Source organism: Rhynchophorus ferrugineus, unplaced genomic scaffold (genome assembly GCF_030347505.1).
Source record: "Rhynchophorus ferrugineus isolate W39M unplaced genomic scaffold, kcgeb_rfMv2 rfM10, whole genome shotgun sequence".
Taxonomy (NCBI): Eukaryota; Metazoa; Arthropoda; class Insecta; order Coleoptera; family Curculionidae; genus Rhynchophorus; species Rhynchophorus ferrugineus.
The window spans coordinates 4,703,113-4,728,553 of record NW_027472589.1 but is presented as its reverse complement, the minus strand read 5'-3'; the positions used below and the strand labels follow the sequence as shown (position 1 = coordinate 4,728,553).

General features: G+C 31.6%; 1 protein-coding gene across 5 annotated transcripts in view; it reads left to right on the top strand.

The window, feature by feature from the left end:
• Positions 1-25,441, top strand: part of zfh2 (Zn finger homeodomain 2) — a 370,513-nt gene that overhangs the window by 65,308 nt on the left and 279,764 nt on the right. For 2 of the 5 annotated variants that reach the window (XM_076415462.1, XM_076415460.1), the window contains exon 2: positions 18,988-19,045. The exons of 1 other annotated variant lie outside the window; for it this stretch is intronic. The gene's annotated coding sequence lies outside the window, so the exon portion shown is untranslated. Of the gene's footprint in view, positions 1-18,987; positions 19,046-22,763; positions 22,900-25,441 lie in introns of those variants that run through there. 2 more of the 5 variants (XM_076415463.1, XM_076415459.1) reach the window with 1 other exon arrangement.

Genomic DNA, 25,441 nt, shown 5'->3' with positions numbered 1-25,441 from the left:
TTGTCCTACATCAATAAACCTTCCATTATTCTCTTAACAACAATGTATTCATTTAATTGTATGGTCGCTGATGTAGTTCGTTCAAGAATGTCTCAAGCCAATTAGCAAGTTTCGCGTAGTTATTTGACATTATAAGGCCACAATAACGAGTTGATTGTTGATAATAATATTCAGGTTAAAAGTTATCATGATAATCTAAGAAAAAGGCTGGTGTTGAATATATAAGTTGTGACATCTGTTTTGGTTTCTCGTTGATAATGACATTGTAAACTACACTCGTAAATGGCTTTAAATCTTTATTTCCTTATTCAAATGAGTATATAGTTTTTATTACATTAGATTAGTTCATATATCATATTATATGGTTTGAAATTTTGGTTCCAACTTATCAAACACTTTTCTCAATACATACATTACGTGTATTATTTTATATTACTTCCTCTGAAAATTCCTATAACTGAATGCGGTCGGTCCATATCGGATTCAGTTTTTATTTATACAGCAGCAACTTATTATGTACGGATAATTTACATTTTCTTCCAAATAATCAATTTTTTTTGTTTGTAAAAATGCTAGTTCTTTTCTTTACTTTTGATATGCTCCTTACCACGAAGTTTTACATCGTAATTCAGCCTTACAGTACAGCTGCTTGTGTTTCCTTCATTGCTGAATGAGCTTCTTTTTGTTTAACTCCAAAGCATTCTTGCTGAGATGTAGGGGTTTAAGAGCTCAATGTGTTGCTTCGGTAATATACATGAGTTCCTTATACCAGATTGTATCGAGGGTTTGCGATAGGTCCAAAAATATAGCTGACCAACCTTTTTTCTCTTCCTAAGCTTTTTTAAATAATATCTTTAATTCTGTGATCCTGGTCAATTGTTGAATTTTTGCTCATTGGTTTATTGGCTCCTAAGTAATAATAGAAATCACCGTTCTATGACCAACAATGATTATCTAATGATGAATTTGTGTTGTTTATTTCAATTAATATTTCATTAATTTCTTAGTATTTTTGCCATGTAGACATTTTGTACAAATGATGTGAATGACAGACCAAGTTTTATGTATAGTTAAAGTGATTGTCAACAAGGAATGTGAACGTTCAATATAACAGAAAGGGGTAAAACTTTTGAGGGAATGAAAGAAAATAATCATTCATCTAATCATCAGAGTTAAGGGAACGATTCATATGAGTTGAATTCTATAATAATAACCAATCTCTCGTAGAAAGCCCATCGTTATATCGCTATTGTAACCAACAAGAGTATTCATTTATTGAATTACAATTACTGGTTCTTATTGTAATACGAGAAAGTCTAGGGCAGTTACTCAAAACGTAAAATATAGTGACAGGAATGGTCAAACAATTTACAACCTGCTGGAGCGCTTGAGGACATCAAGTACGTAGACATGCAAGATATAGCAGTGGCCCAGTCTCAGCTAATTGAGTGTCACTCCATGGAAGCAGGCAGGAGACTGAAAAAGTAACTTTTGCTTTCAAATAGTTTGTTTGATCCATACTTCAAGACCCACCGTGCTTTCACTGTATATCTGATAAAGGTTCTGAGGATGGGATAATCAGTCGAGGGCAAAATTTTCCGCGGCATCTGCTTGTTCAGCAGTCAGCAAGAGTCAGTCTCGTAACAGACTTAGAGATATCGTGACTAAGGGATTCAAAACTACTTCCGTTCAAAGAAGCAAACAAATCAGCGAATTGTTATAAGCCTGTATGTATAATGTATGGTTATAAGCCGCCGGTATAAATATGCCCTTGCTAGGGGTAGTGAAAGAGGCCTCCCTCTCTTTCTTGGAGTATAGAGGGACGGAATATATTCTTCATATTTTTGATAAATATTTAATTGTGATATTAGTGATTATAATCGACCTTTTTTGTTGCTCTATTTAAGATCAATTATGTATTAGGATTGTCTGCCCCCTACGATCAAGCACGGGGAGGTTATGTTATGGTATAGGCGGCAATATCATGGTATTCAGCTGGTCCTCTCAGTCACACTATCAGCCAGATTACGGCGAATAAATATCTCGTCATCCTCAGTAATGATATTCTTACTTTATCTAACATATTGCTGTTATGCTCATATACATACCCAAAATGTTCAGTCTTAGTTTGTGGAACATCATATTGTCTGCCATCATCAGATATCATTTATACCATCAGAACAAATGTGCTTGTGCTCGGGGTGGATTAGAGAGTAGCCCAAAAACAACTTTGCTTCCATAAAAGAGGGAGGGTACTCTTTCTTGTGGTATAAACGGACGTAATATATTCTTCATAATTTTGATAAATTTTTAATTGCGATATTAGTGATTATAATCGACCTTTTTTTGTTGCTCTATTTAAGATCAATTATGTATTAGGATTGTCTGTCCCCTACGGTCAAGCACGGGGAGGTTATGTTATGGTATAAGAGGCAATATCATGGTATTCAGCTGGTCCTCTCAGTCACACTATCAGCCAGATTACGGCGAATGAATATCTCGTCATCCTCAGTAATGATATTCTTACTTTATCTAACATATTGCTGTTATGCTCATATACATACCCAAAATGTTCAGTCTTAGTTGAGCATCATATTGTCTGCCATCATCAGATATCATTTATACCATCAGTACAAATGTGCTTGTGCTCGGAGTGGATTAGAGGGTAGCCCAAAAACATCTTTGCTTCCATAAAAGAGGGAGGGTACTCTTTCTTGAGGTATAAACGGACGTAATATATTCTTCATATTTTTGATAAAATTTTAATTGCGATATTAGTGATTATAATCGACCTTTTTTGTTGTTCTATTTTCCGTTGTTGCTCCGTCATTATCACCAATATTGTGAAAAAATGCCCTTTCATCGACACTATTCAAATCCCGACCAAATAAAAACGAGAAAACGATCTCGTTTCCCTTTGTCGCCGGTATACCTGGCCGTATTTTATAGATTCGTCCTTTTTCGGGGGCTATTAATTATTCGACTGTTTATAATTTGGTATTTCCGTCTTCCGAATTGGCGTGCCGTCCTTGGGACGGTGAGGAACCGACGCCCCAGCTGCATAAAATCGACGTCCGTGTCTTTTAACTTTTCGCCGACGACAAAAAGGTATTTATCGAACGAGTGGCGGCTTCGGAAGGACCCGGGCGGGGAGGGGATTCAGAGAGTTGAGCGCGGGGTACGGCGGGCGGGTGTAAAAACATTAATTTCTCCGGTCCGAAAGCGACAAATATCCAACGTGGAAAGTTAATTAAAAATGTTGGAAACTCGCCGGCACATGTGGATAATTTCTTTCCATTTTTACTGTCCATTGATTAGAAGAGGACGAGGAACAAAAAGTTTCTCCTTTGTCTCTCTGGCGAAAATTAACTTTGGCCGAGGGAAAAACATTTATTTTGCCATAGAAATTAGGCGGCGGCCGCGGGTTCGCCACGTATACGATTTTTCTTTCTCCATCGATACGATTTTTTTCGTTTAACGCTCTTTTCCTCGATGGTCCAGAGGCCGGCACAGCAACGTCAACCCGTTAAGCCTAGTACAGTAGAAGGACGTCCGAGTTGATTAAGAAACATCAACTAATATAGTGTTGTACTATATCGGTTGAAAAGTAACATTTCTGATGTATAGGTGATACCCTCCATAGAAACATCTTTCATTATATACTGACCCGCCTGAAATTCAATCCAGAAAACGAACAGAGATGACAATTGTTGTCCTATAGACATATTGAGGTGGACAAAATACATTTAGGTGACCATCATTTGAAGTTAAAAAATATCTCACATCTCAAAAATATTAAAACAACAATGTCTTGACGATTCCAACTTCAAACAGTTGTGACTCAATCATTTATCAAGGGTCATAAAGTAATAATATTCCTTGGGTAACTTCATTGGCATTGCTTAATGTTGAAACGAATTTTATAATGTTCAATATAAAATAATTACAAATCAATAGAAGTGATGGGTAAGTTTTAAGAAAAAAATTAGTTTTATTTGTAAAATCGGTGTGTCAGTAAATAAAATTGTAAATTTTACGACACTACTATTTTACTACAAGAATATGGAATAGTAATGCATAAAAGCAAAACGGGAGACGGTGAATTAATAAGCAACCAAAACGAGTATGTAAGAATAGAATAGGGTAAGGCATTTAGTATCTGGAATTAGAAATCGAAATTAATTGGAGCCAGAAGATAGGAATGAATGTATAAATGTCCAAATCATTAATAAAGAGAAAATATCAATTAAAATTTAAGTAAAAGTATACAAAGAAATTTTCAGACCAACATTGCACTGCAAGATATCGGTATTGTCAAAGAGCGGTAAAAGTAAGATCAGATAGAAGTCAGAGATGTGAAATGATGAGAAGTAAAGTAATAAGAAAAGATCCCAATATTGAACCAGTAAGAAAGGAAACTACTCAATTGGTGTCAGGTAAATAGAATTTAGGAAGAATGGACGAAAGAGTGAAAAATCTAATACAATAATACTCGATGAATCCTAGACCTAACTAATAAAACAACACATTTTAGGCAAAATTCGCTTTATTTATCAAGTTAATCTCTCAACAGTAATTTTTTATTTTTTTTTACAGAATATTGATTTGTTGTTGCTTTCAAAATAGGTTTCAGCTATCTCTTCTTCATTTGAGTCTGAACTTTTGCTCTGGAGCATTCATTTGAAGACTGCAGACAACCATTAATCACCGGAGACCAGATCTAGACTATAGGGTGTTGAGATGGTGTATTTTTAATACGGTTAGGACGGTATATATTTCTTGGCCAAAATAAATAACTCAACAAAGTGTGTTCTAGTAGATGTATATATAATCACACTTATATTCATGCGTTAACAGTAACAGAACTAGCGTTCATTGAATGCGTCATTCCTTTTAATTCTGTATATTTAATCGCAAATATTAACAACATTTAAAGAAACATATCAAATGTATAAGTAAAATAAAAAATCTGAATGTATTTTGATTGAAAAATCGTAATAATACCAATTGAGCAGTTTAATATATATTTTGTCGAAGCCGGAGTTATTTATTTAACAGATAAGACATAGCAAATGTTGAAATAAAAATTGCGGCACCAGAAAGCGCGTGACAAAATAAGTTCTGATAACATATAGTCTACAAGATAGTAGACTGATACATGTACTTTTCTACCATGAACTTTCTATACAGGTAAATCACCGCTAGTCACATTTTAAACCAATAAAGTTTGCAATTGTGATATAATATCGATTTGTTGTTGGTTTCAAAATAGGTTTCAACTTCAGCTATCTCTTCTTTAACTGCAGACAACCATTAACCATCGGAGACCAGATCTGGACTATAGGGTGTTGAGATGGTGTATTTTTAATACGGTTAGGACGGTATATATTTCTTGGCCAAAATAAATAACTCATCAGCAAAGTGTGTTCTAGTATATGTATATATAATCACACTTATATGATTCATGCGTTAACATTAACCGAACTAGCGTTCATTGAATGCGTCATTCCTTTTACTTCTATATATTTAATCGCAAATATTAAACATTTAAGGAAGCATATCAAATATATAAGTAAAATAAAAAATCTGAATGTATTTTGATTGAAAAATCGTAATAATACCAATTGAGCAGTTTAATATATATTTTATCAAAGCCGGAGTTATTTATTTAACAGATAAGACATAGCAAATGTTGAAATAAAAATTGCGGCACCAGAAAGCGCGTGACAAAATAAGTTCTGATAACATATAGTCTACAAGATAGTAGACTGATACATGTACTTTTCTACCATGAACTTTGTATACAGGTAAATCACCGCTAGTCACATTTTAAACCAATAAAGTCTGCAATTGTGATTATACATTTGATAATCGAGTGAACGAATTTGTAGCATGAATTATGGCGAGAAGAAACGATTTTGAATTTCAATAATTCGAAGAAAATTTAATAACACGGTTTTCAGAAAATTGATCAAATAGAGACTAGTTTTGATGCTCAAAAATTACTACAAACATTAAGTTAAATTTTAATTAGGGAGTCTAAAAGTACTCAGATAATAGTTAATCAGGATCATGACCATCATTGACACAATCAACATTCTCCGCAGCTGTAGCTTCAATATGTGATGGACACTATCAACAAAGTATCTGCTACTTTACATGTTTGAGTCTTGTTGTTTGAGAACATGTGCTAAATGGCTGGGAGTATATTATAATATTATTATTATATTATAAATAATTATTATTTATTGTTCAATTAGTAATTCTAACTACAATTCTAATTAATTTTTCTATTATTTCAACCTGGTGAATTTAAAATAATAATAATCTGTAACTCTGCACCACAATAAACAGGAGATATGATAACTTTTTTCTCGCCCACTCAAAAGCTATAGCTTCATTTTCACTTTCAACATTCTTTCACTAGTATCCACACATGTTCCTCCCATATATGTATATCTCCATATATGGCTTTTAAACAAAATTTAAGGATGATGTCATTAAACTAATGGTTTCTTTGTTCTCAAACCTGTCTCATGTTGCCGTTTTTTTAATATTGTCACTGTAAACCATTAAATATTCAGCGTCAAAAGAAATAAGGTTCTTTATGAATATTAATTAAGTTAATAATATTGTGTGATTCACATTTTGGTAATTTCGTCCTTTATTGATTCTGTTTAATAACATGAATTTAGTGGTTTTATAATATATATTGTTTAATAATTTTTTAAGCGTTTACATTTGTTTTTGACAGCTTCAGTAGTCCATCAGAGGTGACAATGGTTTTTTAGCTAATGAATATTATTAATCTTTTTTCTCTTGATAGTAAATATTTTTAGCTGGAATACTTGCAAATTGTCTTTATGTCATTTATATCTAGAGTGCATTATATTAATATATATTATATGCATTATATTATATATTAATTTTTGGCTATATTGAGTTTATTAAAATTGTTTGTTTCTCAATCAAAACACGCATTTTGTCAGAATATGTGTTTTGTTGTTAGTGTTTTACATATGTTCAAGGAGTTAAATTTTTCTACATGATTTTAGTTTAATCTGGTCACCAATATAGAGAATCATATACCTGGGGGGCATAATTCTCTTTAAACATTGATCTCCGCCGAAAGGAAACATTTTTGTCATAGTTTTAAATCACTAGCTTAAGAACTGATTTTATTAGTTGCTGTAATCTTTAAATAAAATATCAAATTGATAATTCGATGACTTTTAAGACCAACTAACAAACCTTTTGGTAACTATTTTGATTACGTTGATTGGAATAAAGCTGCATAAGAGTTGAAATAAAAAAGCAAAGTGTTTAGGTAATTTTTGAGATTTTGTGTTAGTTTACAACGAAGTTAAGAGATAGATTATACATTAGTCAGGTCATGTTGAAAGAACAGAGACAAAAATAGTGAAAAATAAGAGAAATAGCGAGGGAAGAGAGGATTAAGAGCAAAACAGCAAAAATAAAATATCTGTAATTACTATTAAATGGACAGATGTGGATATGGAGTAGAGAAATGGGGAGATATTGGAAAGAGACGACAGGGGAGATAGATAGATATTTCATCTAGATATTTGGGAGGGGATATTAATATAAGTTTTGGGAATGGGAAGCCTGGAGCATGGACACACAGTGACTGGCGAACGAAAGATAGGAAACAGGAGGAAGAATTTGTAACTATTATGTGTTATATTAAGACTAACAATTTTCGGAAGTATTTAAGCTTTAAATTAATTACTCTAAAACTTTGGAGTACATGAACAACAATTGTTACTGTGATTACTGGACTTCTGCCTACTTCAATATCCGTAGAAACAAGATTTGGTTTGCTACAGATTTGCAAGATTTGAATTTCAAGTATTCTAGCTGTTTCAACCTGTACAACTGAAAGAGAGCTTAGAAGGAAATCTTTTGGTTAGTTATTTAAACTGTCATCTGAAATAATGGAGATGTATAGAGCTAAAGAATTCAAAATCTTGCGATTCATGACTTAGAGGAATAACAATACTAATAAAGAAGAGAAAGAGGGTGACTGACTAACCACAGACATCATAAACGGAGTTTGAACTAGTCAGCTTCCTAAAGGATAAAAGCAAAAATCTTACCGTACTTGAACGCTATCCAGATATAAAAAATGTGTTACATATAATACAAGTTTGTGGTCATCAGGACTTGTAGAAAGATTGTTTTATTTAGCAGGTTTTATTCATTCCACAACAAGAAGTCTTCTATTACTGATTGATAGCCGAGACTGGGTTGGGCCTATTCTCTTTACATAACATTATAGTTGACTGTATTTTGTATATTATATTTCAAATACACGACGATAAATATTTTTTATTTCGTATTTTAAATAGATGCCAGATGGTATTTTATAGTTTGTATTTTCATTAAGGTAAAGCGTAAATTCTGCCAAGATCTGAAATTATTTAAATTGTTTTGTTTTATGTATTCCAGGTAGTACATTACTCTACAACATGAAGCCCTTTAAAACTTTATTGGTCGGGCTCATATGGTATTTAAATCTCCCATATTCCTGTGTTTTTTTTTTCGTATAAGGCGAGCATCATAGTGTTAGTTAAATTGTTCACCAATGTTGAGGATATCAATATAAATATATGAATTATGAAATACGTATTCATACAATATAACACAAGTTTGTGGTCATCAGGACTTGTAGAAAGATTGTTTTATTTAGCAGGTTTTATTCATTCCACAACAAGAGATCTTCTATTACTGATTGATAGCCGTGACTGGGTTGGTTCTATTCTCTTTACATAACATTATAGTTGACTGTATTTTGTATATTATATTTCAAATACACGACGATAAATATTTTTTATTTCGTATTTTAAATAGATGCCAGATGGTATTTTATAATTTGTATTTTCATTAAGGTAAAGCGTGACTTCTGCCAAGCTCTGAAATTATTTAAATTGTTTTGTTTTATGTATTCCAGGTATTACATTAGTCTACAACATGAAGCCCTTTAAAGATTTATTGGTCCGGCTCATATGGTATTTAAATCTCCCATATTCCTGTGTTTTTTTTTTCGTATAAGGCGAGCATCATAGTGTTAGTTCAATTGTTCTGTGAAATATGTATTCATACAATATAACACAAGTTTGTGGTCATCAGGACTTGTAGAAAGATTGTTTTATTTAGCAGGTTTTATTCATTCCACAACAAGAGGTCTTCTATTACTGATTGATAGCCGAGACTGGGTTGGGTCTATTCTCTTTACATAACATTATAGTTGACTGTATTTTGTATATTATATTTCAAGTACACGATGATAAATATTTTTTATTTCGTATTTTAAATAGATGCCAGACGGTATTTTATAATTTGTATTTTCATTAAGGTAAAGCGTGATTTCTGCCAAGCTCTGAAATTATTTAAATTGTTTTATTTTATATATTCCAGGTATTACATTACTCTACAACATGAAGCCCTTTAATGGGAGATGGTATTTAAAATCTTCCATATTCCTGTGTTTTTTTTTCGTATAAGGCGAGCATCATAGTGTTAGTTCAATTGTTCTGTTGAGGATATCAATATAAATGTATGAATTATGAAATATGTATTCATACAATATATCACAAGTTTGTGGTCATCAGGACTTGTTTTATTTAGCAGGTTTTATTCATTCCACAACAAGAGGTCTTCTATTACTGATTGATAGCCGAGACTGGGTTGGTTCTATTCTCTTTACGTAACATTATAGTTGACTGTATTTTGTATATTATATTTCAAATACACGACGATAAATATTTTTTTATTTCGTATTTTAAATAGATGCCAGAGGGTATTTTATAATTTGTATTTTCGTTAAGGTAAAGCGTGAATTCTGCCAAGCTCTGAAATTATTTAAATTATTTTGTTTTATGTATTCCAGGTATTACGTTACTCTACAACATGAAGCCCTTTAATGGCAGATGGTATACAAAATCTCCCATATTCCTGTGTTTTTTTTTCGTATAAGGCGAGCATCATAGTGTTAGTTAAATTGTTCTGTGAAATATGTATTCATACAATATAACACAAGTTTGTGGTCATCAGGAGTTGTAGAAAGATTGTTTTATTTAGCAGGTTTTATTCATTCCACAACAAGAGGTCTTCTATTACTGATTGATAGCCGAGACTGGGTTGGTTCTATTCTCTTTACGTAACATTATAGTTGACTGTATTTTGTATATTATATTTCAAATACACGACGATAAATATTTTTTATTTCGTATTTTAAATAGATGCCAGATGGTATTTTATAATTTGTATTTTCATTAAGGTAAAGCGTGAATTGTGCCAAGCTCTGAAATTATTTAAATTGTTTTGTTTTATGTATTCCAGGTATTACATTACTCTACAACATGAAGCCCTTTAATGGCAGATGCTATTTAAAATCTTCCATATTCCTGTGTTTTTTTTTTCGTATAAGGCGAGCATCATAGTGTTAGTTCAATTGTTCTGTGAAATATGTATTCATACAATATAACACAAGTTTGTGGTCATCAGGACTTGTAGAAGGATTGTTTTATTTAGCAGGTTTTATTCATTCCACAACAAGAGATCTTCTATTACTGATTGATAGCCGAGACTGGGTTGGTTCTATTCTCTTTACGTAACATTATAGTTGACTGTATTTTGTATATTATATTTCAAATACACGACGATAAATATTTTTTATTTCGTATTTTAAATAGATGCCAGATGGTATTTTATAATTTGTATTTTCATTAAGGTAAAGCGTGAATTGTGCCAAGCTCTGAAATTATTTAAATTGTTTTGTTTTATGTATTCCAGGTATTACATTACTCTACAACATGAAGCCCTTTAATGGCAGATGGTATTTAAAATCTTCCATATTCCTGTGTTTTTTTTTTTTTTCGTATAAGGCGAGCATCATAGTGTTAGTTAAATTGTTCTGTGAAATATGTATTCATACAATATAACACAAGTTTGTGGTCATCAGGACTTGTAGAAAGATTGTTTTATTTAGCAGGTTTTATTCATTCCACAACAAGAGATCTTCTATTACTGATTGATAGCCGAGACTGGGTTGGGTCTATTCTCTTTACATAACATTATAGTTGACTGTATTTTGTATATTATATTTCAAATACACGACGATAAATATTTTTTATTTCGTATTTTAAATAGATGCCCGACGGTATTTTATAATTTGTATTTTCATTAAGGTAAAGCGTGATTTCTGCCAAGCTCTGAAATTATTTAAATTGTTTTATTTTATATATTCCAGGTATTACATTACTCTACAACATGAAAGCCCTTTAATGGGAGATGGTATTTAAAATCTTCCATATTCCTGTGTTTTTTTTTCGTATAAGGCGAGCATCATAGTGTTAGTTCAATTTTTCTGTGAAATATGTATTCATACAATATAACACAAGTTTGTGGTCATCAGGACTTGTAGAGAGATTGTTTTATTTAGCAGGTTTTATTCATTCCACAACAAGAGGTCTTCTATTACTGATTGATAGCCGAGACTAGGTTGGTTCTATTCTCTTTACGTAACATTATAGTTGACTGTATTTTGTATATTATATTTCAAATACACGACGATAAATATTTTTTATTTCGTATTTTAAATAGATGCCCGACGGTATTTTATAATTTGTATTTTCATTAAGGTAAAGCGTGATTTCTGCCAAGCTCTGAAATTATTTAAATTGTTTTATTTTATATATTCCAGGTATTACATTACTCTACAACATGAAGCCCTTTAATGGGAGATGGTATTTAAAATCTTCCATATTCCTGTGTTTTTTTTTCGTATAAGGCGAGCATCATAGTGTTAGTTCAATTTTTCTGTGAAATATGTATTCATACAATATAACACAAGTTTGTGGTCATCAGGACTTGTAGAAAGATTGTTTTATTTAGCAGGTTTTATTCATTCCACAACAAGAGATCTTCTATTACTGATTGATAGCCGAGACTGGGTTGGGTCTATTCTCTTTACATAACATTATAGTTGACTGTATTTTGTATATTATATTTCAAATACACGACGATAAATATTTTTTATTTCGTATTTTAAATAGATGCCCGACGGTATTTTATAATTTGTATTTTCATTAAGGTAAAGCGTGATTTCTGCCAAGCTCTGAAATTATTTAAATTGTTTTGTTTTATGTATTCCAGGTATTACATTACTCTACAACATGAAGCCCTTTAATGGGAGATGGTATTTAAAATCTTCCATATTCCTGTGTTTTTTTTTCGTATAAGGCGAGCATCATAGTGTTAGTTAAATTGTTCACCAATGTTGAGGATATCAATATAAATATATGAATTATGAAATATGTATTCATACAATGTAACACAAGTTTATGCTCATCAGGACTTGTTTTCTTTAACAGGTTTTATTTATACTGTTAGTATATCTAAAAATCTAATGAAAAGTTAAAGTTATAGGTTGGGCTGGATTAGTTCTATTCTATTTACATAATACCTATATACAAAAATAGCTAATTAAAATACGGTATTTCGTATTTTATTAAATATACGTACGATTTTAAAATATTTTCTTACATGAGAAATAATATTTTCTAATTTGTATTCTAATTAAGGCAAGAGATGTATACGTTGACCAGGTTTATATACGCTCAGTTGTGAAACTAATTTTTTTGTGTCTCTTTAGATTAGATTTAATTACTAATTAGATTTAATTATATCTGGATATATTTTTTGCGAGTATTTTATGCAATGATATCGAGACTCCGAAAAAGTTCCGTAAATACCGACCTAATAAGAGTATGTTCCGACGAATCGACGGTCGTCCTCCGCGGAACGCACAATTATTATTGTTTTATTCCCGATAAATTTCATACGGGCACCCGACAGAACAACGAACACGTACCCTCCTCGCTTATAAATCACCGTTATCGTTACCGACACAGCGGCCCCGAAAAAAAAACCCCATATGTATATATGGTCCCGCATCGGCCCATCGCCCTGTGTATATAAATAAACTCCCGCGCCTCATTATTATCCTGCGAGCGGCGAAATCAAGCCTCGCAGGAATAACGAATGCCGATCGTAATATGGAACCCCCCCGCCGCCGTCCCTTCGGCCTCCCCGCCCCCCTTCCCCATCGTCGTCCCCCCACCCGGACGCCGGACGGTACTCGCCGCGGTACCACGCGGGTTCTGCGGCGCTCGGGCGCCGGCCGTCCTCCCGATTGGTCGGCCGGGCTCCGCCCACGCGACTTGTCACCTACCGGTATGCAAATGGCGCCCCTCTCGCCCCCCGGACCGCGCGGTCCCCCACAACCCGCCCGGCGACGAGCAGCATCCCGGACGGGTGGCCCTCTCTGATGAAGGAATGCGAAACGAGATGCGGCGGACGAGGACGCGAGATGGGCCGAGGCCGCGGGCGCGAGAGAGACGCGGTATCGGATACCACGGTTCGTTGAGAGAATACGTATATGTATGTATATGTGTGGTTGATTTTAGGTGGGAGGGAGGTCGGGGGGAACGCGCGTATGTGGAGGAATTGGGGGATGCGGCGGGGTGGCGTGAGTGTGTATGTGTGTGCGCGCGTACGTTGACTGACGTTGACTTTACGATAATGATTTTGTCGAGTTTCGCCTCCTTCTGTAGATTAACTTGGGCGATTCTTTAATTGTACATACGGCGGAACGAAGAGTCGGTGTAACTTAGAATTAATAGTCAGATTAAGAAGTATGAATGCCTCCTAAGTCAAGAAATAAATAATTTAAATTCATTTTATATCTCATTTGATCAATATTTAAGAACTATAACAATCCGGAAACCTTTAGCACAATATGTTACGCGAACTAATTCATCAAAGCTCAAATGGAAAATAATAAGTCAAACATTAATCACTCAACTACACGTATAACAAACTTCAGGGATGATAATTAACTTTAAATAAACTGGTATGATTTAGCTGACACTGATAAGATTTTTGGTTCACTATTGTCTTATAAATCGAAAAACCAGCTTTTTATTATATTTACGTCACTAATATGTAAAGACGCCATAAACTTACCATCAATATCATTTATTCAAGACAACTTCAACGTTAAAGCCCTATAGGATGCATTGGTTTAGAAAATAAATGGATTATTATGAGCTTAGTTTATCATTTTCTTCTCCATTAAGAAACTTTTGGGGCTATATATTAAATTCATTCATCAAAATACACATCGAAGATCATAAAATCAAACATTAAGCATTGGACTACATGAATTACGAAGGCTGAAAACTTCAAGAATATTAATTGACTTTATATAAACTAATAAGATTAGAAATATGAAATTACATAAATTAGTAGATCTAGTTTATTGGATTTTTGTTCAGAATAGCCTTTCAAACTGAAAAAGCAGGCCTCTCTATTATATTCGTATTTATCTCACTAATATGTAAAAACACTATGAGCTACCCATTAATATAATTTATTGGAGACAACTGCATCATTAAAGCCCTATAAGATGCATTGGTTTAGAAAATAATTTCATTATTATGAGCTTAGTTTGTCATTTTCTTCTCCATTAGATAATATCTACTTTGAACAATATGTAAGAGCAATTAGTACAATTTCAAAACTTTTGGTCTTTATTTTAAATTAATTAATCAAAATATACATCGAACATCATTCCTTCGACTACATGAATTACGAAGGCTTAAAAAAAACTTCAGGCATGTTAATTGACATTAAATAAACTGATACTGATAAGTTTAAAATAATAACATAACATACAACATTAATAGATTTAGTTTAATATTTTTGCTTATAAATCGAACAAACAACCAGCGGTTTTTTTTGAAGACAGCATTTTTAACCTTAGATAAAACTCTATATGGAGCGTTGATTCAACAAATATTTTAATAATTTTAAATTAATTCATCATTTCCTTCCCATCAGGGAATATCTACTTTGAATAACATATAAGTGCAGATAAATCACAGAAGTGACTGAATCACAGAAGTCACAGACATTGACTTCAAATAAACTAGAATAAAAACAAGATATAACATAAACTAATAAATATATTTTATTAATTTTACATAGTATACTGCCCTACAAAACCGAAAAAACAGCCAGCTATTTTACTACATTCATCTCTCTAATATTTAAAATTGCCACGACCTCTTCATCAATGTCGTTTATACAACACAGTTCCAACGTTAGTACTCCATTCAAGACTCTAATGTTAAAACACTAGATGATTCGTTTATTCAACAAATATATTAATTATTATGATATTTGTTCGTCATTTTGTTCCCCATCAGGAAAAATCTACTTTGAATAATATATATAAACATTTAATACACTTTCATTCATCAAAATTAACAAATCAAATATTGATCATTAAACTACATGATTTACCAAAAGTTAAAACCCCAGGGATGTTAATTGACTCCAAATAATCTGATAACTAACGTTGGTAAGAAAAAAACATAACTTAAATTAATAGTTTTATTTTGTTAATTTTACATAAACCATTGTTTTGCATTGTATTAACATAGACCGAAAAAACAGGTTATTTTATTACATTTACCTTGCTAATATGTAAAAACGTCATAAATGTAATTTATTCAAGACAGCTCCATTGTTAAGACTCTACTGTATGATTCGTTGATTTTAAAAATAATTTAAATAACTTTAACTACTTTCTATATATATATATATATATATATATATATATATATATATATATATAAGATAATATATAACATTTATTACTATTACAAAACTTTTAGTGCAATACGTTATATTCATTCATCAACATCAAATATAATAAAACCAAAGCACACCCCAGGAGATGTTAACCAATTTTAAATAATATAACCAACACTGATAAGACAAGAAACATCAATTAATAGATTTATTTTTGTTTACATAGTATTGCCTTACAAAAAGAAAAAACACCTAGCTATTTTATTATATTTACCTCTATAATATGTAAAAACTCCTTTGCCTCTCCATCAATGTCATTTATTCAAGACAACTCCAACGTTAAAACTGGATACAATTTCGACACAACACCCTTGGGAGTGATATCGCTTTAAACTTTTGAAATCTATTATGAGAATACTGTTTTCTAGATGAAATTGAAACTCATTGAGTTACTTAAGTTCTAAAAAAATTATCGAAAGCGACTTAGACCTATAGTTCCTAAACCTATGAATGGACAGTGTTGAGTTTGAGGATATAAATACAGGTCTTGTGTGAAGAAACTTCATTGTCTCATGGTGTTAACTATGAAGTAACTTAATTATGTATTTTAAAACGAATAATTAAATAATAAGCGATATAGGCGAAGGGTGAAAACAGATTATTCATTATCAATATTATTTAATATTTAATGCTACTTAAGTAAATAAAATATAAGTGTATAAATATTTCTCTATTTTATAGTAATATTGAACAGGATAGACTGTGATAAAATGTGAATGCTGAAGGAGTTTTGGAATCTAAAACATCGAGAGCGACTAACTAATATGATTCGTTGACCTAGTTTCAACTGTATGAGGTCATCTGTCACATTAATCTTATAAAAAGGCTTTGAACGAAAAACAAATTGAATGTTCACAGACTGAGATGACTTGTACCTCAAAAGTAGTGCCTTCAACAATAATCCAAAGGCCTTAGTTGAATTGAAACAATAGATTCATTTTGCAATCATTTCAATAGATCTATCTGTTCTTGGTGGTCCGGAGTACGTAGAGTACCGGAGATGAGTGTTGCAATAAATTTTATATATTCATTTATATTTTAAAAATCATATAACAATAAAATATTAACACATTTCGTGCAAATGCAGTGTAAGTACCACGATAGATAGAACATTAGATAACTTAATGTATACATCAAGACTTGAAGATTATTTTACTAACCTTTCGAAAACAGCAACAATTAATTATTTTATATTTAAAAAATCATATAACAATAAAATATTAACTCTTTCGTGCAAATGCAGTGTAAGTACCACAATAGATAGAACATTAGATAACTTAATGTATACATCAAGACTTGAAGATTATTTTACTAACCTTTCGAAAACAGCAACAGTCTCAATTCTTTTTTTTTAAGACTGTATGTGGATAGAACAGCAGAACAGCTTAAAAAATTAAAATAACTTGAGTTTAGCTGATTGTTTTAGTTCTTTTTTTATTTATTTATTACATGTTTTGACTAAAGATCATCTATAAAGGCTTTTAGAGCATATTAGAATAATTATTAACTATATACGTAATTGGCTACAATAATTACAACGTTGTCTAAGTACTATTATATATACTTGTCCCAGGATTAGATATTGTGTGCCCAGATAATATGATAGATATATTGCTCGTCCAGACTGTCTCTCCAGATTATCTCCAATGTTTAAATGATTTATTTTTTGGCCAACGGATCTGCTTTCCAGGGCAGTCATTTCCTCTCCAGACTCGGTGCAGGTCTCCAGTCGTTAGGTCTTCGTTTGTGAATTTGAAATGCAATCCTTCTCAGACTTTATCAAACTCAGCATTAAACTACTTGTATTATTTATGAAAAATTTCCTGATACCCTCCTCATCTTCCTCCTCACAATATTATAAGCTGATACTATTTTATTTCATTTGTGAATAGTTTTGTTGAAACAGAGCCTGAGTTATTTATTGGTATACTACCTGCTCTGTGTGTCCATCCACTATAGCGTCACTACCTAACTTCTCTTGGAAACTTCTCTTGGAATTTGGCCTTGAAATTAAGGTTCCTAAGATATGTATTCTCTTGTTTTGATATTATAATGATATGGTTCTATATACACTGCAGATATATTTTCGATCTGATATATAATATATATATATATATATATATATATATATATATATATATATATATATATATATATATATATATATATATGTATGTATATTTGTGTGTGTATGTGAAAAAAAACTAGTCTAAATGCGACAGTGTTTACGGAGCAGTCTCTGGCAGAACGATGGAAAAAAATTCCATGAATCCCAATGTCCAGACTCGATTGTCTTGTTTTCCTTTTCCCTCTCCGCAATTCGGGGAATGGTTTTTGTCGGAGCAAATGTGCCCATAAAACGGATATCCGCGTAGAAATATCTAAATCTGTGTGAAGCATATTTTTAGCGTTCCGTGATACCCGGACATATTTAACCGAAAAGCTTGGATATCTAAACCTTTTTTCTTCTGACTTTCTTAAATATTATTGCTTCGGCATAATGTACGAAGAGGTTTTTTATATATTTTTTTCTTTTGTTAGGATGTACACTGACCTGATTTCAATTGTTTGAATATTGTGAAACATCTTGGGTCAGTTTTAAAATATAAATAATAATAGTAAAACCCAAATTATTTAACATAATTCGTTTACTATTACTTTTGTTTTGTTTTTAATTTAGTTATTTAACATATGATTAATTATTTTTACTTATTTTATTCTTTATCTTTCTATATATATATATATATATATATATATATATATATATATATATATAGATATATATTTGTAGGTCATTTTTACCGACTAATATTTGAACCAACCAGATTTACCAACCAAACTATGGTCCTCCACATTAAACTTAAGAACTAGGGATTAACCATTCCAAACGGTATTCCCTCTTACCCAGCTAAGTTACTAATAAATAGATAGTTGTTTCTTGGCATCAGTAGGAATATCGTCACGTTACCTTGACCACTGTTCTACCAAGTTAGTTTTTACCGTCAATTGTTTATAACTTACCTAATTGTACATCAAATAATATAATTATTAGTTATTTTACAATTATTTAACATATCGTTAATTATTTTTTACTTATTTTATTCTTTATCTTTCTATTATTTTAATGTCTATTGTTTTCCTCGATTTCTTTAAGTATTAAGTGGCAAATACTTTAAATATCACTATGTGTATTTTTATGTTCTGTTTAGTTCAATTAACATACAGTTTCATTGTTTCTTTTTTCAGTTCTTTCCTGTGTTTTCCTGTAAGAGTCATCAGCAATCTACTATTCATCAACTTGAATGTAAGTTTTTTCTTTTTCTTTACAGTATAGGGTTTACTGCAATTCATCTCAGAAATAACAACTGAAGGCTAAAGCATTCGCTTATTAATTTGATAATTCAACATTTCCTTTCGGAATGAAATTATGATTTTAATTGATATTTCTAATGCAGGAGAAATTTGGAGATATACTAACAAAAATAAAGCCCAATAACTTATCAGGATGTGCGCTCAATTAATTCGATAAAATATAGTAATCAGTCTATATTTTATTCGATAAAGTAGTCAGTAAATGTTTATGTTAATAGACTGTCCTTGTTCAGCTATATAGACAATTCAGCATAAATCTTTTCTCGAATAGAGAAGATGTAACATTATCCACTTATCTCCAAAATAAAATAATAATTAAGATAAGTGGCATAATGTATGTGAAAGAAACCGTATGGTTCTCACAAATATACTGAACTGCCTACGCTAGAATCTATAATTTTGCATATCCAATATCACATTGGCTTCTCATATATCCATATTATCGATTTAATTGATTAGTTTGAAATTTATTGTCTTATCTGTAGGTATTTTCAGTAATTCGAAAATATATGTTAACTAAATTCCAACAAATGAAAGTTAATAAATTGATTAAAACAGTCTCCGATCCTTTTAACAAAAAAAAAATATATTCGATAACTAATATACCAGTTTTCAGAAGATAATTCTCATAGTTATAGAGTTAACATTTTAATTACCAATAATTTAATTGAAATTAGAGACAAAAACAATTACCAATTATTCAGTTGCACCCTTAAAATTGTGGGATATCCAACTCGAAGGACCTGATGGGATTGTAGCCCTTTTCGCTATTGTTTAAAAACAATCAAATGTTGAACTGCTCGCTCATACGCTGTGTTTTTCAATTTGCCTCTCTCTTTGATTTGATTTTTGTCTTTTTTCAAGCTGTTCCAATTGAATTTTTGTAACTATTCGGTAATATTGCTGATTTAATTTAAATTAACCCACATGAAATTTATTGACATTTGCCACCCAGATTTCTTGCATTATCATTAGAAATATTGAAGATATTGTTTCATTAAAATAGATTTTGATAGTACCTCAATAAGTTCAGGCAATACAATTTCTAAATATTATTAATTTACTTAATTTAGATATTTATTAATTACAATGGTACATTGTTGATTTGATTGTGTGTTCTCTAAATATTAAATCAGTATCAGATTTGAATTAATTCTAATGGCAACAGGTATAATTTGTAACTATAATGAATATGATTTTATATTCTTGTTAACTTAATTTTAATGCAGTTACAGTACTTTTATTTTATTGAAATATTTTTCTTCTACCTATAATGAGGATTATTAAAGTTTTGGATGTTACATTCCCCCAAATAACTAGTTGGTTACTTGATCTCCATCGGTATTATACTAAATATTTTTAATAAGTCAAGTAATTTCGATTAATTTAGTGATTCATTCTGCCATCAGAATATTAAGTTAGCATTTGTCAAAAACATTGTTAAAAGATTAAAGTGTTCAACTACTGCTCGAATTTGCAAATTTTGTTTTTGTTTTAATTAATTATGTTTTTGTTTTCGAGCTTTTTCAATTTAATTTCTGATAACTGCCTTGCAGTATTGATGACGTAATTTAACTGACAAACATTGAATTTATTCACATTTAGGATCTATAGTGGAATTAATAGTACCTTAATCAGTTCATGAAATATAGTTTATAAATATTTTTAATTTATTTAATTTAATTATTGATTAAATCAACATTTTCGAAAAGTTAAATCAGTATCAAATTTAGTTTAATTCTATTGGCTATTGGTATAATTTGTAACCGTAATAAATATTATTGTGTGTTATTGCTGACATAATTTTAATATTATTATATTACTTTTAATTAACTCTACTACCTATACTCATGAATGATTAATGTTTTGAACTTGAAGATATGAAGATAGCTAAATAATTCATTGCTGCTATTTAAGCTATGTAATTTTGATAATCATTCAATTAATTATAATGGCAATAGGTGCGATTTGTAACTATTTTAAATATTATTTTGTATTATGACGTAATTTTAAAACAGTTGCAATAATTATAATTAACTCATCAATTATTCTCCTACCTATAATAAGAATGATTAATGTTTTTAATCTTAATTTTGCTAAATAACTCACTGCTGACTTAATCATCTGCATCATACCAAATATTTTTAATAAGCTTTAATAACAGGTATAATTCGTAACTATAATGAATATTATTTTGTATAATTGCTGGCTAATAAGATTGCAATAACTTTAAATAGTTCAATGATTAAAATGTTGAATCTTAAGTTCGATAAATAACTCATTGCTGACTTAATATCTACAGGTATCATACCAAATAATTTTAGTAAGTTAACAGGTATAATTTGTAACTATAATGAATATTATTTTGTATAATTGATGGCTAATAAGGTTGCAATAACTTTAAATAGTTCAATGATTAAAATGTTGAATCTTAAGTTCGGTAAATAACTCATTGCTGACTTAATATCTACAGGTATCATATCAAATAATTTTAGTAAGTTAACAGGTATAATTTGTAACTATAAAGAATATTATTTTATATAATTGCTGGCTAATAAGGTTGCAATAACTTTAAATAGTTCAATGATTAAAATTTTGAATCTTAAGTTCGGTAAATAACTCATTGCTGACTTGGTATCTACAGGTACCATACCAAATAATTTTAGTAAGTTAACAGGTATAATTTGTAACTATAATGAATATTATTTTATATTATTGCTGGTCTAAGTTTAATACAGTAATTTTAATTAATTTAACTATTTTTTATTACCTATAATTAAAATGTTAAAGTTTTGAATTACAAATTAACTAAATAATTTATTGCTGACTAAATATATGCAGGAATCTTACGAAATATGTTTTTACGCTAAATAATTTTGATTAAATTTCTGATTAATGCACGCATCGGAATATTAAGTCAGCATTTGTCAGAGATACTTTTTGGTGTCGTATAAAAGTCTAAGTTTAGCAAAACTAGTCTTAAAAATGTATTTCTTTGTTAATATCTGGGAAGATTCGTTTTTATATCGAAAAGCTCGCTCGTTCTAAACAACCGGCCGGTCATGGTATACAACATGAGGCCCCGGTAATACACAACACGTCGGGCTGCATTATAATTGACCATAATTACGCTGCAGTCAAAAGACTTGTAGAAAACACCACCGCGCGCACCTCCCCTCATCCCCCACCCGCCACAGCGGTCGGCCGCGTCTCGCGGGGGAGTAATTACCGCGGGCCGTCGCCCCCGCTTCCCCTCTTCTCTTCCCCCTCGGCCGCCCCCCGAACGTTCGCACACGTTTGGTCAGCGGCCACGGCGGTCAGACAGAAGATCGTGGCTGGCCGTGCAAAGTGCAACGCTGCCGGATTGTTTTTCGCGTCGTTCTATCACGTGACGTCGTCGCCGGTGTGACGTCGACCTGTCGCCGACGGTCATTTGTTTATGCGTATGACGTTTGTGTGTTACCGTGTGTGTGGGAGTGTGTGCGTGCATGTGCGTATATCGGTGTGTGCGTGTGTGTGGGTCACGTGGTGGACGCATATTCGTCGCCCGTAACCTGTCCAACCCCCACCAACCGGACCAAACGCGGTAATTTTTTCGAGGTTATGTTTGTATCGCACTGATGTTTTGTTGACGGTGGTGCATAGACAATGAACTCCCGAAGGATCTCTTATAGAAGAGCGGACATAGATGAAAGGACTGCACGGGAGGATACTGTATATGTACTTTATTCGAGTTACGTTTGAAATAAACTGTTTAAAATATTCGTTATAAATTTAAACAAAAATGTAAGTATAACTCACAGAAACCCTTATTCTAAATCATTAAATCAGTTTGGTCAGTAACTTTATTAAGTTTATTAAAATTTGAGAAAACTAAACCATTAAAACATTCCTCTACCGAATTATAACATAAGTAGTAAGATATATCCAAACAATTTTCATTTAGTATGCCATTGCTGAATTAAGCTTTAGTCATTTAAAGCGATATATCACGTACTGACATTACGTTGTTTCAAATTATAGAACCAATTTAACACATTTTCTATAAATTTACGAATTTATTTTTTATGTTTGTTCGAGTTGTGTTTGAAATAAAGTACCTGGTTAAAATATTCGTTATAAATTTAAGTATATTCGGAAACATTAAATCAGTTTGGTCAGCAACTAGTGTTTATTGAAATCTGAAGGAAATATTAAATTGAAATTAGAACTGTTAATCCGTTTCAGAAAGTTTTTCGGATTGATTTCTGCAGTTTTGTTTGTGTCCCATTTCAAAACAAGGAACTGTTTAAGACATACTCTATAAATTTAAACAGATGTTAGTATAATTCACAGAAACGCTTATTCTAAAACAATGAATCAGTTTAGTCAGTAATTTATATTTTTTGCCCGTAAAAGTAGTTTATTAAAGCCTTATTAAACCAATTATTAAACATATTCCTCCTAGGGACCTACAACATAAATTAAAAGGGAACATAACCAAAGATTCTCAGTTACTATTTTATTGCTGAATTAATTTTTAAAATACGTTTCGAACTAGCACTATTATAGGACCAATTTAACACATTTCTACCCAGTCTCCGGCATTATAGATATTAATTAATAATTTTCCGAGTTTATTTCTGCATTTTCACCTTCAACCGTTAGCATTTAGTCGGGTTCGGATCGTTCTAACATTCCACGTCGCGGTACGGGTTCGGGGTGACGGCGGGGCCCCCCCTTGGGGGGAAGCAGGGAGGAGGAGGGGTAGAGAAATCAGTTTATACAGTACTGGTCGCGCGATAATTGACTCGATAATTTAACTGTCAAATTGTGACCATATAAAATAATTTATACGTTATATCTGACGGCCGTAATGGCCAAAGCCCTCGAACAGTTGGCTCGGGATCGTAAATTTCGCTTAAATCTGTCACGTTTATGAGGCAACGTGTTTTTCTTTTACATTTAAATTGAGATACCAACACCTTATTTCGGTAGAAAGGCGTCGTGTGTGTGTACGGGTTCCATTGTGACCTACGCAACTCTCAATCACCTACCATTTCTCGTCTCCTCAACAGATACTGCTCGCATTATCGGGTTTTAGCTCGGTTCTAATGGCAGCGGGACGATATTTGCTTAAATCGCCCGCGAATAGCGAAAATGGCACTGCAACACGTTAACTTCGTAATATTGCTGATTTAATTCTAATCAAAATACATTAAATCCATTAATTTTCGAATAAAGCTCTGAAAAATTGCAAATCGAACTACTAAGTTTAAATTTTAGTTAATGGCCCATTTCTGACTTAAATTTTAACAAGTTGCAGTCATAATCGTTACCAAATTATTTTTTAATTATTTTAAACACAATAATATAGATGGCCCGACATTCATATAATCAAAATTAACCATCTACACATTAATGACAGAAAATAAGCTGGATTATACTTATCAACAATCTAGTATACCATGAAAACAAAATCAACAAGCTTTGTGAATTGAATTTCTTATAACAGTCTTGGAAAACTGCTGACTTAATTTGAATAAACAAATATTGAATTTGTTCGCAGTTATGACCTATTATAAGCAAGACTAAAAGTGTTGTATGAAGTTCATTAATGTGACTATAGTACTTTAAATAGTACCTTGATTAATTCAGACTCTATATTTACTTGATTTAGAATTATAGTCAGTATAATAATTAAACTTCGAATAGCACCAGCTAAATTTTGTAATATAATGAATACTATTTCGTACTATTGCTGACTTAATGTTAATGCAGTTACAACACTTTTAATTAATTCAACTATATTTCTTTTAACCATAATGAAAACGTTTAAGGATTCGAAGCTTTAGTATTATAAATACTCATTGCTGACTTAATCTCCGCAGGTTTCATACCAAATAATTCTAATATTTATTTAATATTTCTGATTCCAACGTCAGAATGTTACGTCAGCTTAACAAGGATGTTTTATATATATTTATTACTAGTAAGATAAAAATCTAGCGAAAAATCAATAATAACCATGATTAAGCTATAACAACTGTTTTTTTATGGAATTTAAGAGTGATGCTCTTCCTAAAAGATTCACCCGCTCTTCCCTTGTATTATTAATGGTTTTAGTGACTTTTTGATTCCGAATGTTATGCAAATCGACGATTCCTCCCCGGTGACTAATTACACGCGAAAGAAAAACATTTATATTCCGGCGTTCTCCAAGATTAAAAACCATTCCCTCCCCACGGTTTATTATTTGCGAAACCGCTTTAAAAACACCAAAAGTCCCCGTTAATTCTCCTTTCTGACTGTGTAATCTCGACGAGGCATACCACCGCCGCCGCCGCCT